Below are 14,331 nucleotides of genomic sequence, written 5' to 3' on the forward strand. Positions count from 1 at the left end.
CCTGTTTGAACAGAATCAGCAGGTTCGCATTGTCGCGTATCAGATGTTTAGGTATCCTCGCGTACGTCTGACAGAGATAGAAGCAATCGACGTTCGAGTGGCGACCCATCGAAAAGTATTCTCTCACAGCATCTTGCTTATCGCACGCAACGTCGTCGAAGACGAAGATCGAATTGGGACGTGCATCGCTCGATGGAATGACGTCACTGTTGTTGGAGAACGTAAAGTAGCCGATTTCTTCTATCGATGTTAGTAAATTTTCCAAGTATCGATATTTCGGTTGTTGCAGCGATTTCGAGTATACGTACACGTTCTCGAAACGTACACCGTGCGGACTCTCGAGCAAGCTTATGAGAACGTTGGTTTTACCACAATTCGACGGCCCGCAAATGATGGCGCGTATAGTACTCGGTAACATTTCACCGTGCTTGCGCTCCGTCGCGATGTCTCCCATCATTCGCGCTCTCTCGTCACAGTTCGCGACGCGTATCGTCAGCGGCTGCCGTATAAATTTCATGTTCGCATTGCGTTATCTAGGCTTCGATCGAACGCCTATTTATAGGCGCGCGAAACCACGAATCGCTCAGTAGCAAAAATGTATCTCGCGCTGTCGCATCCCTCCGATATTCGGGATTTGAGCGCTGAGCAGTTGCAATATATACCGAAGGTCGTACTGTTACGCGTGTGCGGTAATTATATCGATCACGTGTGGGACAAGCTTCCGGAGTATATAAAGGCGGATTTGGAGGTTCAAACCTATCGTCGCTGCGTCGATTATAATCAATCGAGGGATCGAGATCATATAGACGGTCCTGCACCGAAGATAAAGGATTGTGGCCTATGCCAGCAGCAGCGTCAAACGAAGGCTACATTGGAGGTCTGCTCAATCGAGTGATAAACGCGCTTCCTTTTGAACTACATATCCCCGGCTATCAGTTTTGCGGTCCGGGTACTCGGCTGAAAAAGCGATTAGCCAGAGATGAAACAGGCATAAATCCACTGGACGCGGCGTGCCGTGAACACGACATTGCGTATTCTCAGAGCAACGATCTCACCGACAGACACGCGGCGGACAAGGTACTCGCCGATAAAGCCTTAGGACGTGTCATCGCGAGAGATTCGGCTCTGAGCGAGAAAGCTGCAGCTGCAGCCGTTTGGACAGCGATGAAAGCCAAAACCAAGATCGGCATGGGTATGAAGGCGAAGAAAAAAACCGGCAAAAAAGAGAAACGAATACTTCCAACGGCGAAACGAGGTGGTGTGTTACCGATTTTGCCAATTTTGGGCGCTCTCGGGTCCTTAATCGGCGGAGCGGCCAGCGTGGCGAAAGCGATAGACGACAGGAAAGTCGCGCAACGTCCACTCGAGGAACTGCAACGTCGCGCGATGGAAACGCGCGGACAGGGACTGTATCTCGCTCCGTACAAGTACGGACGAGGACTGTATCTCGCCCCGTACAAAGGCGGACGAGGCGTAACAGCGAAAAAAAGAAAAAAAGAAAAAAAAACGCCAAAGAGACGATAAAAATACCTACGGGTGTAACCACCAATGTACAATTGGACCAGCTGGCGAAGCGTATGCGCGTACCGTACTTTAGAGGTGTTTTCATGTGTGACGCATTACCGATTAGCGGCGCGCGTCGAAATGAAAATGGTATCGTAAATCTGGACGACACGACGGGCCCCGGTACTCATTGGGTAGCATACGTAAAGAGAAACAATCGCGTGTACTTTGACAGTTTTGGTAATCTTCGACCGCCCAAGGAACTCATACGATATTTCGGAGACGATGCTACGATAGAGTACAATCGAACGTCCTATCAGACGTACGATCAGAGCGTCTGCGGACAGCTGTGCTTGTGGTTTCTTCTCCAAAACGGTCGACGCGCGTGAATTTATAAAGTCCGACAAAATGTCGCGGCGTCTCAGTATTCGTCGAACGCTTTTTCCATCATGTCGCTGACGCTTACGCTGAGCGGGAAGAGCAGCGTTCTCGCGACAAATTACTCTCCAGCCATAGATTTGAGCGACGATGATTACGAGCTTGGTCTAACAATTTTGGAGACTTATCACACGATACCGAATGTAAACGCTTCGAACAATACATTTTATTTTGGCAAAGACGATGCAGAAATTACGATTCCCCCGAGGGGTCGTATGAACTGCATGCCATAAATGAATTTTTGAAACGTGAGATTTTACGGAAACGTCCGCGACGCGACGCGCCCGAGGGTAACGCTGGTGACACCGCGCGCGGCGATGACGAGATTGGAGAATACCCGATAGTGCTCCGCGCAAATTACAACACGATGAGGTGTGAGATTAAATGCGCCTACAGAATAAACTTTAACAAGCCTCGTAACATTGGATCGCTGCTGGGTTTCTCGAGGCGTATACTGCAACCGCGAAGGTGGCACGAATCGGACGTGTCGATCAACATAATGAACGTAAACATTATCCGTGTAGAGTGCAACGTGACCGCGGGCGCATACAGCAACGATAAAAGTGTGCACACGATACATGAATTTTCACCGAGCGTGCCGCCAGGATATAAGATATCGGAAAGGCCGATGCAGATCATTTATCTGCCAGTCACCGTACGGAGTATTACGGAGCTAACGATACGCATTGTTGACCAGAACGGACGATTGCTCGATTTCAGAGGAGAAGAGATCACCGTCAGATTGCATGTACGACGGCGACAGCGATAACGCGAGCGTGACATTTTGAGATGCTCGTGTTGAACGAAGCGAAGCATACGCAGAGAGATAACGCATCTTTTACAAAGAAAACATCGATCGACAATATTCGCTCATCCGGCTGCGTCAAGAAGAGGAAGAAACTTAACGCGTCGAATGTTAAATTTTTACAAGCTTTAGGATTCGCGGTGCGCAACTTGTGAAATGACTGATATCCTAAACATCGAAGACGAGCCAATCTTCGACGATCGCATCGTCAAGATTGAGACTCATGCGTACAACCCGTTTGCCAATACGACGTTCGGGTACAGCGATGAGATAAGAATACCTATACAGCAACAGGATCTGTACACATTGCCGTACGAAAGCTTTCTATATATCGAGGGAAAACTAACGAAGAACAGAGTTGTCGAGGGATCTGATGTGGTGCTGGGAAATAATTTGGTCGCGTTCCTGTTCGATGAGATTCGATACGAGCTTGATGGTGTGGAGATTGATCGTAACAGAAACGTGGGCGTAACCAGCACGCTCAAACATTACGTAACGACATCATCCGACAGAAGCGTGATTCTGAGGAATGCCGGTTGGGATGCGCATACCAGCGCGGATGGATATTTTAACTTTTGCGTACCTCTCTACGCACTGTTGGGATTTTGCGAGGATTACAGACGCGTGATAATCAACGCTCGTCACGAATTGATCTTGATACGATCTCGTAACGACAACAATTGCCTGATGGGAAATTCGGCGTTGGATCCCGTGATCGACTTATTCAAGATACAATGGCGAATGCCGCACGTGTTATTGAGCGAGATAAAAAAACTATCGATGCTGCGCACTTTGGAGAACGGACGATACTTGAGCATGGCTTTTCGCTCGTGGGATCTGTACGAGTTTCCGCTGTTACAGCGTACAACCAAGCATTCGTGGGCCATCAAAACCGCTACTCAGCTCGAGAAACCGCGATACGTCATCTTTGCTCTGCAAACAGGTCGCAAAAATGTCATGGCTGAGGACACGAGCCGATTCGACGACTGCAACTTAACCAACGTGAAACTCTATCTGAACTCGGAATGTTATCCGTACGACGATATGCATCTTGATTTCGACAAAAACAGATGGTCCGTGTTGTATGAAACGTACGCGCGTTTCTGCAAGGGTTACTACGGATACGAGTATCTCGAGCCGAGTCTCACCGTCACGTCTTTTCTACATAACGGTCCATTCGTAATCATCGATTGTTCTCGACAAAACGAATCGGTCAAGAGCGCAACCGTGGACGTGAGATTGGAATTTGAGACTAAGGAGAACGTACCGATGAATACCACCGCGTACTGCCTCATTATACACGATCGCGTGGTTCACTACAATCCGTTGACCAATGTTGTACGCAAGATCACCTAAGAGCATCGCTGGCACATGAGAGAGAGAGACAATAAAATCTACGATACATCGAAATCGACCGCAGTCTCGAAAAATTGCTCGTCATGGTCGTGCCAACGTTCGTAGACCTGCAAAGTTTTCTCGTTGGAGGACAGTTTGTTCTAAAGGAGTTTGCCGCTCTCAGAAAACGGACCGTTCTCTCTCACTATATTTTCGCAAGCCCTATACCATGGCATTTCCTCGCAAGTGCCGACAAGTCTCGCGCACGTTGGGTGATACGTCATCACCATAGACTACGATGGGACGACGGAACGATTCCATACAGCAAAGCTAAGAGTTTGATTACAAAGGCTGTGCATGGAACGGAAGAAGACGACGACGCCGACGACGACGACGATGACGACGATGACAGCGATGCTGTCGTATATGTCAAGGGACACGAAAAACGACAATGGCTGTGGAATTTGCTTCTGGACGATGAGCGCGTGTACATCGAGACTCTGGATGCTGATTACGAAAACGTAGATTCTCTAAACAATCTGGACGCTGATAATACTATGCGATGCGGATATCACTATACTAATTGCGCATTACAAAATGTATTCAAATTATTTAATTGGTGGTCAGATAACCATGAATAAAATAAATATGATATACGAATTACGTTTTTTATTTCTTTTCCATGCGTTGATAATTCTAACGATCGACGTACCGCTTCTTATCATATAACGCCGAGAAGTTTATTTTGCCGGGATGACTCGCGCGCGTCGAGCAGGAATGTAGGTCAGGGTGTCGGGCATGGACATGACAAAGAAAAAATTGAATCACGATTTAAAAAAGTGAAAAATTTTTTTAATATTTATTTAATGCAAAAGAATAACTCATACACTTTTATTTATTGTTTATACTATAATATTTATTGTATATATATTGTATTGTATTGTATATATATATATTTGTGGATCTTTATTACTTATGTAATTATTCAATTATGTAATTATTATAAAATAATGAGAATATCCTGTAGACACTGTTCACCACACTTCTTCATCCTCTTCATATGGACGTAAACCAAAGAGTCTCTGCAGATCAAATACGTCCTCGCGAGTAATTTCTTCCCATAGAAAGTATAAATACTCCTTGTGTTGACGACGCTGATACCGTATCCATCGCCGATGATTAATATTCATAAAGCCATTAATCTTGATATCATATATGCATAAGTACTGCAAAAAATAATAAAAAATCTCAATTTCACACAATTCATTACATATCAAATAAAGGAAAAAAGACAAAAGAGAGAAAAAGAAAAAAAGGAGAAAAAGTTACGTACTCCATTCGGGTGGCGTATTTGAATTTTTATAAGATTCCGTACTTGCACAGTTTCCACGACTGAGATACCATCGAGATATAATGTCTGTCAAATTACAAAAATATTGAGTTTAATAATATTTTTAAACATTAGAAAGATACATGTGAATAAATATACTTACTGCTTCAGTTGGATAAGTAATTTTTAACAAATCTCTAATATACGCCAAATAATCGAATTCTTGTGATGTCTTTTCACTTGCCATTTCTTCTCGTTAGACACTACGCGATACTTTTGCGTTTTTTGTATGCACGCTTTTCTCTCTCTCTCACATTACACTTCCATCTACTGTGATCCTGCACACCCCATGACCCATTATATATCATCCACAATTTCTTTGTTTAAATCGGAACATCATCATCATCATAAGTCTCCCCGATTTGTTTATAGCAGTCGGAGTATCGGTGCTTCTCTTGACTCGCCGCGACACGTACGTCGATTTCTACGAAAAAAAGCCATCATAGGTCTCCCCGATTTGTTTATAGCAGCCGGAGTATCGGCTTCTCTTGACACGCCGCGTTCAGTCTCATGCAATGAGTCTTGTGGAGGCATTGAAACGTGGCCTCCATAATAATTTTTGTGCGCAAAGAAGCACTGGTGCGTGAAAAAAAAAATTGCTTTTTGCGTGAAGAACTTTGAGTGCAACGCAATGGAATTACCACGCGTCATTCTCCGCGCAAGATTCAACGGAGTAGAGCACCGTGGTAACTTTGTAGTATTTGTGGAGGAACAACGTATTATATACGTTATTATATTGATAATAACCCTCTCATTGGTGCCACGCAATTGCCATGTCTAATACCTTTGTACGAACATATTCGTGCATTGGCTTTGGCACAAGAAGAGGAGGAAGAGGAGGAAGAGGAGGAAGAGGAGGAAGAGGAGGAAGAGGAGGAAGAGGAGGAAGAGGAGGAAGAGGAGGAAGAGAAGGAAGAAGAGGAGAATAATTATTTAGAAGTCCCCCCCGCGGGTTAATCTCGCGATATGTGAATGAAGTCTCCCTCCTGCGAATAATCCGGAGGGAGTAAAATTATTTCATGGATTATTAACATTTTTCTTTTTTGTGTGTATTTTGTTACAGTGACCGAGTGCTTTTTTTTTCTTGGATTTGTTAAACATTTTTTTTGTGTGTATTTTGTACGATATTTTTTTTCTTGGACATTTCTTTTTTGTACTTTTTAAGTGACTTTCGTACTGACTTTTGTACTTTTTTTTTTTAAGTGACTTTCTACCTCAACCTGGTGAGTCTTTTTTTTAATTTTTTTCTTTTTTTTTATTTTTTACTCGGCGGCGGTGGCGGCGGGCGCGGCGGGCGCGGCGGCGACCCCCCCCTCCCCCCTCTGACGTCATGTCCACGCGTCCAATTTTTTATATCATCTTCGTTATTTATCTTTTGGTAATTATTTATCACGGTGCTCTGAAGGCATCAATCGTCGACGCTGTTTACATTCAATGGCACTGGGTCGCCCAACACGCGCCGTCCCCCCTCCCCCCTCCCCGGAGCTCCTCGGTTGCGCACAGTTCCCCGCGCACACCCGCACCCCCCTCAACGCTTCTGGGTTAGAACCCGCCTTATATTCCTACTCGCCGATTAACTCGGTGAAGCTGCCTCCCCCGATTCTACAACATTCCAACCTGGCAAGCCGCCGATTAACTCGGTGAAACTGCCTCCCCCGATTCCACAACATTCCAACCTGGCAAGCCGCCGATTGATTCGGTGAAGCTGCCTTATCTCGATTCCTAAATTTCTCTTTTATCTGACTCTCTTTTATATAGTGAACCAAACAAATGCCATCCGGAACGGACGAACGAAACGGGCATTGCGTCACCGTCGAGAAAAATCGAATAAGCGGATTCGTCGCGAAACCTGCCACGCCGAAGAACTCGCGGAGCGATTAATACAAGTAGAGCCGGGACTAGCCAACATCTCGCTGCATCAGTACGCCTCCGCCCTCCGCTCCGCGGCCGAATTCGAGAACCAGTGTACTCCAGAAAACTTCGACGTGGAGAAGTTTTTTAACCTCGTCTGTCAATTTCCTCGCTCTCCCACCCATCCACCTCCTGGCACCTTCTTCATCCAAAGAAAATTTAAACCCCGACAAGCAATTTTGGGACCAAATCTCCAAACACAAAATAACCGATACCGTCCCTATGTATATTTCCCGTGATCCTCTTCCCTACCTCGTCCCAATCAAGGCTTTCCGCACCGCGCACCCTAATCCCCCTCCACATCTGCAACCCGATCCCATAGACATGCTCGCGATCACTAACTTTTTGCCCCAATTAGAACAATTGGGTATATAAGTCCAGTTTTTCCTTTGCCCGCGGTTATTTTTTTTATATTTTTTATGTAGACTTTTCTTTGTAACGAATACCTCAACTCTTTTTAATGTACACGAACAGAACACTGTAATTCATTTTTATTATTTATTATTAAATTAGTTAATCAAAATTCGGTCTTAAATTTTTTTCTCTCTCCTAAACTTGACCCCGCGCCGTTCCCGGCTCCCTGAGGATCGCACTAGGTCCATCCCTGGTCAAAGAGATTCAGTTCTCTGACCTAAAACGGACCACCGATAGCGCGGGCGCAGGCAAGGGTAATAACGTCGCCGACGCTGACCCGATCCCTGCCCCCTTAACGCGCGTTCGATTCACGGATCGGCATCACGACGTCGTTCCGAGAACAGGAGAGGTTCCGTGCGTCCACCCGAGTTCTCCTCTTCCTGACGAGAGATATTATCTTTCGTCCAGAACACGGACGTAACATTTGATACATCAAATAGTTATATCTTTCTCTTAAGCTTAATAACTAAAATAAGAAATAATTATTTTAATTTTCTAAACATATTATTTATTTGCTTCTGTTGCTTTCTTATTTACAATTACAGGAGGAAGGGAAAATCTATGACTCAACTTAAATATAAAATAAAATACTATCTATATTAAACCGTACGAGAGAGAAATACGAGAGAGAAACGAGGTTATCGATAATCTGCGGCTTAACGAACATGTTTTTACCTCGTCCCGCGTTATCACTTCGTGAAATTCTAAAATAAAGATTTATCGACGCTCTTTCCTCATCGATATTCTCCTCTTTTTCTCTATTTAACAATAAATTATAAATACTATTAAAATTAAGTAGCCGCGAATTTTCAGAATTTAATTTAATTTTTTTTATTTTGCATGTTTTGAATCTACGACTGTCCGATGTACGAACCACATACACGTAAAATTTCGGTCCGTCCCAAATAAGAAAGGAAGGCGTGCGTCACGGTGGGGCCCGACTACGAACCAGTCGTGAAAACTCATAATTATTTTGCGAAAAAATACCACCTCAGTCAGAAATCGAACCTGGATCTTTTACTTCCCGGCCAGGCATTTTATCCTTTCGACTACCGAGGCATGTGATGATATTTATCGCAAATAACATGTTAGAATAACACGTCAACAATACAATGGTACACATATATACATATATCACAATATACATATATACATGTATATTCTCTCGAATCTCTACGACCGATACTCCAGAAAGATGATGATCCTAGTCTCTCGATGGATACAGGTCGGATTGCAGCGGTGACACTCTCCAACACCACTGGCAAATATACAAATAATCCTCCTGGTGCACGGCAGGAGAGATTGCATCAAGCATAGCTCGAGCCCCCATAAAAAATTCTGATGTGTGGAGTATTCCACACAAAAGTCACCGCTACAATGCCTTCAGAATTATCTCAATAATATTTCAGAATATTCCTGCAACATATTCAGGATTATCTTAACAATATTTTAGAATGTCTGTACAATATTACATGCTGGTGACATTAGACGTTGCGGAGATATTTGCACAATAGGTCTGAGATTCTTCTTTTTTCTCTTCAGAATATTTCAGATTTCAAATGTAATATTCTGAAAATATTGACGAGATATTTTGTGCTGTGTATATCCATAGCTTCGATGTGACGACATTCGTGTCTCGAGAAAAATTGAATTCTGTTTTGCGTGGTATCTTTTAACGGAATCAAAATGTTTCATGTAGAGGTGGGGAAATAATTTACGAAAAGTTTAACCGAAAAAGTCAATGATGACTTGTCGAGAAGAATCGATTTCTAGAACATTATTATCGAACTCGGTATACACGATACAATTTACGCACCAAGGGCCTTTTCGAATCTCACTTTTAGTCTCAAGCTCCCGTGTTTAATAAGATTCCAATGTCCGACGTTAGACAGATCGGGAATAAGATCGAAAGCGAAAAGGCAATAGCCTTGGGGATAATTGTCTCTACTTATATAGAATTAAATAGAATTTCTCTCGTTCAAAAAACATATTCCGATTCCTGAGAAGAAAGTGTGATATGCCTCGATATAGAACAGGTCATCTTTCGAGAATTTCGCTTGTAACGGTCTACTGGGAATTTGTATTCCGTCAGCGTACAGCGAGGGAAACTTATTTTATAATTTTTGAAATTAAACGGGTTTAATTTTTTATCGCCGTTAAACGCTTTATTATCGACAAAACCGATTAATATTCGTTTCGGAAATTGTTCGAGTATTGCATTATTTATCAATTCTCTCACGAGACTGGAGTGTATCGTGAACGTTTTAATTTCGACCCTTGTAAGAGAATACTTGGCGGTAGTTTTATCAAGCATTCTCACATGCGCAAGTAATACACCAGGGCTTATTTTTGCTCTTCTTACGAGTAGGCTGGCATCTAAAATGTATTATTGATGTCGAATTAGACTAATATTATTGATGTCGAATTAGACTCCATAAGGTAAAATGAATCTTTCAAACGCACGAGCCTCATTCTAACTTCCACTCTGTTAATTAAAAATTTATGCTGATTGAAAACGTCGTAGTGAAGATGATTTATAACAGGGGCGTTTTCGGCAAAACGCTAAAATTGGGCACAGGCGCCCGCAAGCGCCCGCGAATGCCCGCCTGTATGCACATCTCAGGAGCGTATCTAATATTTTTAGTACTTTGGGGTAAAGTTCCGTACACTTACAAAAATAGCGTTGCGTGTATATATGAACGATAGTGTAGTAAACTATTAGTACTTGAATCTTTGTAACATGATAAAATTTTTTTACAACAGCTTAGCTAAACCGTTTAAAGATGAAATATGCAAAAATATATTGTAATATATATAGGATTTAAAATGCATAAGTTCTTATGAATTTAACTTACATCTAGTTAATTATTTTATTAGTCAAATAAAGAAATATGCCCTAGCATGTTTTGATTGTTCTAATAATAATAATAATAATAAGAATTCATTATAGGAAAAATTTTAATTAAAATGCTTATCTCTATTTTTAAATATTGTAAGTTGTCAAAATTTGTGCTAAATTAAAAATTGTGTAATTAATACATTTAAATATATTTAACGAAAATTTAAATATAACAAAGAAATAAAATAATAATATAAACAATAACAATGTATTAAAATATAAACTTACAATACAATCATAAAATTATGAATACATATATTACATTTAACAGAACTTAGCGCTTTAAAATTATATTTTTAAATCCAAAAGAATAGTCCTTTTTCCGCGAAGAAAACTTCCAACAATTTCAAAATAAACATCTGTTGAACATTAATCTGCTAAACGCTCAAAATAAAAGAAAAACAATAACTAAGCAAGAGTATAATCAAATTGTCTCTTATCTAGAATAGTCAGACACATTTGCGATCTTATAATTTAACGTTTGTAATGGGTAATCAAAGGAAAAGAATCTTAAATTCAAGTTCGGACAGTTCTTCATGGGAAGAGAAGTTCATAATGAACGGTTCATAAAGCATGATAATCAAGCGCAATGTTTAATCTGTGGAACCATTATGAATTCAAAGAAATATAATGTCGGAAGACATTATAACACAAAACATGGAGCCACTTATGACAAGATAGAAAGATCGGAGCGAATTCAACTTTTGCACGATTTAAAATCAGCTGTTTCCAACAATAAAGTAATTTTCATAATATATATACTATTATAATATATGAAATATGCGTTTTTTACTGTAGTTAGTTTTAATTTAATTCATTATATTTAATATTACCCGGTAAAAAATTTTTCGTATAAGGACATATAAACATGTATAAATACGAGGGTAGTCTGAAAAGTTTTGAGCCTAACAGAAACAAGTATTTTTTCGATCAAATATAGTTTTATTTTTCAACATAATCTCCTTTTAAGTCGATACACTTTTCCTATCGATACTCTAACCTCTTTAACCCTTCCAAATAGTAGTTGGCGTCTTGCTCCGCAAAATAAGCGTTTACATATGCGATGATCTCCTCGTTCGATGAAAATCTCTGTCCTCCAAGCGAAACTTTAAGCTTAGGAAACAGGAAAAAGTCGCTGGGGGCCAGATGTGGTAAATATGGTGGGTGGTCAACCAATTTGAAGTGCAATTCGTGAATTTTGGCCATGGCGACCGCCGAAGTGTGAACAGATGCGTTGTCTTGATGGAACAGTACCTTCTTCTTCTTCAAATGCGGCCATTTTTTTGTAATTTCTGCCTTCAGCTTATCAAATAATGATGCGTAATACGCTCCCGTTATTGTTTTACCTTTTTCAAGATAGATTTTCGATACACACAATTCCGTGACTATCCCTAAAAACAGTTGCCATTACCTTCCCAGCTGATGGAACCGTCTTCGGACCAGGTTCACCCTTTTCACTGTTTTGACTGTTCTTTTGTCTCTGGAGTGTAGTGGTGGATCCAAGTTTCATCTACAGTTATGAATCGACGCAAAAAATTTGACTCGTTTCGCTTGAACCGCTCCAACAGGACCTTGAAAATGTTCATTCGAATTCGTTTTTGGTCCAAAGTGAGCAAGCGCGCGGATAGCTTGCGTATATCCAATTCTTCAGTCAATATATGACAAACGCGTTCTTTCGATATGCCCATAGCCTCTGCTCTCTAACCTTGATTCGACGGTCGTTCAGTATCATTTGGTGAACATTTTCGATGTTATCAGCGGTGGTCGCAGTTTTTGGCCGTCCCGAACGCTCATTATCAGCCAAGCTGGTACGACCACGTTTAAATTCAGCTGCTCATCTTTTTACGGTGGCAAATGATGGGGCAGAGTCCCCATAAATAGCGTCCAATAGCGTCTCGATTTTAATTTGCGCAGGCGTATTGCCTTTCAAATGTAAGAATTTAATCACGGCACGATATTCAATTTTTTCCATTTTTACAAAAACATTGATATCGACTGACACAAACGACTGTCAAACAACAACTGAGCATCCAAAATGGCTGAAATTTTCACAAAAGTCTTTCAAAGCATATACTATTGTAGTACTAGAATGGTTTTGACGAATAACGTCATCTTCATGTTAAGGCTCAAAACTTTTTAGACTACCCTCGTGTATATATATATATAATTATACACGAGATATGTCCATATATGTTCATATTAGTTTCCTTCCTTTGTAAAATTTTTGTTTGATAAAAAAAATAATAATAATAATCAGAAGACATAAAAAGTTTGTCGCTTGCCCGGAAAGTGAGAGTGCCAGGTTCGATTCCTAGTATGAGATAATATTTTTCGTTGTACACATTTCATGTGAAGAAGATATCGAGAATATCGAGGAAATATCGAGGATTCTATTAACTAGGGGGTGTTTCGCGAGTGTCCGCAATTTAGCAGAAGAAGTATATCGATGTTTAATCGAAATTTAAATATTATAATTTAGTATCATATATAAACACTAAGATTTAGCTTTGCCGCGTAAAGCCTGTTTTCTCAATAGTTTACATAAAAAATAATTAAAAGAATGAATAATTTTGCATTGTTTTTTTCCAACGAATGAAATTTGAAGAAATGAGAAAACATCGCCCATATATAATCATATATATTTATGATTGAAAGAATATAAATGATTACATATGGGCAATTTTTTTTATTCCTTATTCCTTATATTTATATATTTTATTCCTTATTTCAAACTTAATTTTCTGACTTAATTCAAACTTAATTTTCTGTAAAAAATATATTTATGTACGTTATGTACTTTATGTACATTTACGTATGTATATATATTATATGTATGTATGTATATATATATATATATATATACATGTTTTTACATAAGAAATTTTTTATCAGGTACATTACATTTAATAAAGATATTATTCTAATACAAGAAGAAGAATCGAAATTAAGTAAGTCTGCATTGTATATCAGTTGTCAGTACAAAATTGCTCATCTTATTGCACGTGAAACATGTCCATTTAGCATTAGTCTATTTGTCAAACAATGTTTAGAAATTGCCGCAGAAACAATATATCTTAATGATATTAATAAATGTAAATCAATTAGATCTCTCTTCTCGAACTGTAGTACGTCACATTGAAAAATTAGCTGAAGATCTCGAGCGACAATTGGTACTAAAAGCAAACAATTTTATTGCTTTTTCATTAGCTCTCGAGAGTACTGATATCATTGATACTGCACAATTAGCAATTTTTATTCGTGGTATGGATAGACAATCTCTCTATTACTGAGGAACTTTTAAATATAATACTTCTGAAAGGTACTACGACTTAACGAGAAAATATATTGTTTAGCGTTGAAGAAGCAATAGAAAACATAAATCTATCTTGGGATAAATTAACTTCAGTTGCTATTGATGGTGCTACAGCAACGATTGGACACAATATGGGCTTCGTAGGATGTCTAAACTAGCACAATCAAAACAACAAATACATTCAATCCATTGTATCATCTATTAAGAGGCATTATGTGCAAAATCTTTAAAGTATGACGAAGTAATGAAAATTGTAATAAAAATTGTAAATTTTATTAGAACTATTGGATTGAATCATCATCAATTTCACGAATTTTTATCTT

At 40.1% G+C, this 14,331-nt stretch overlaps 1 protein-coding gene and 1 long non-coding RNA gene across 2 annotated transcripts in view; one reads left to right on the top strand and one right to left on the bottom strand.

Annotated features, from left to right (window-relative positions):
- Positions 1–14,331, top strand: part of LOC105426408 (multicopper oxidase 3-like) — a 202,114-nt gene that overhangs the window by 157,244 nt on the left and 30,539 nt on the right. The gene's annotated exons all lie outside the window — the stretch shown is intronic.
- Positions 4,912–6,737, bottom strand: LOC148938128 (uncharacterized). Its single transcript, XR_016138566.1, has 2 exons — positions 5,415–6,737; positions 4,912–5,307 (listed from the first exon to the last, which is right to left on the bottom strand). It is a non-coding gene; the product is annotated as an uncharacterized LOC148938128 (long non-coding RNA).

This window comes from Pogonomyrmex barbatus, unplaced genomic scaffold, assembly GCF_055798465.1.
Source record: "Pogonomyrmex barbatus isolate J1 unplaced genomic scaffold, ASM5579846v1 scaffold1, whole genome shotgun sequence".
Lineage (NCBI taxonomy): Eukaryota > Metazoa > Arthropoda > Insecta > Hymenoptera > Formicidae > Pogonomyrmex > Pogonomyrmex barbatus.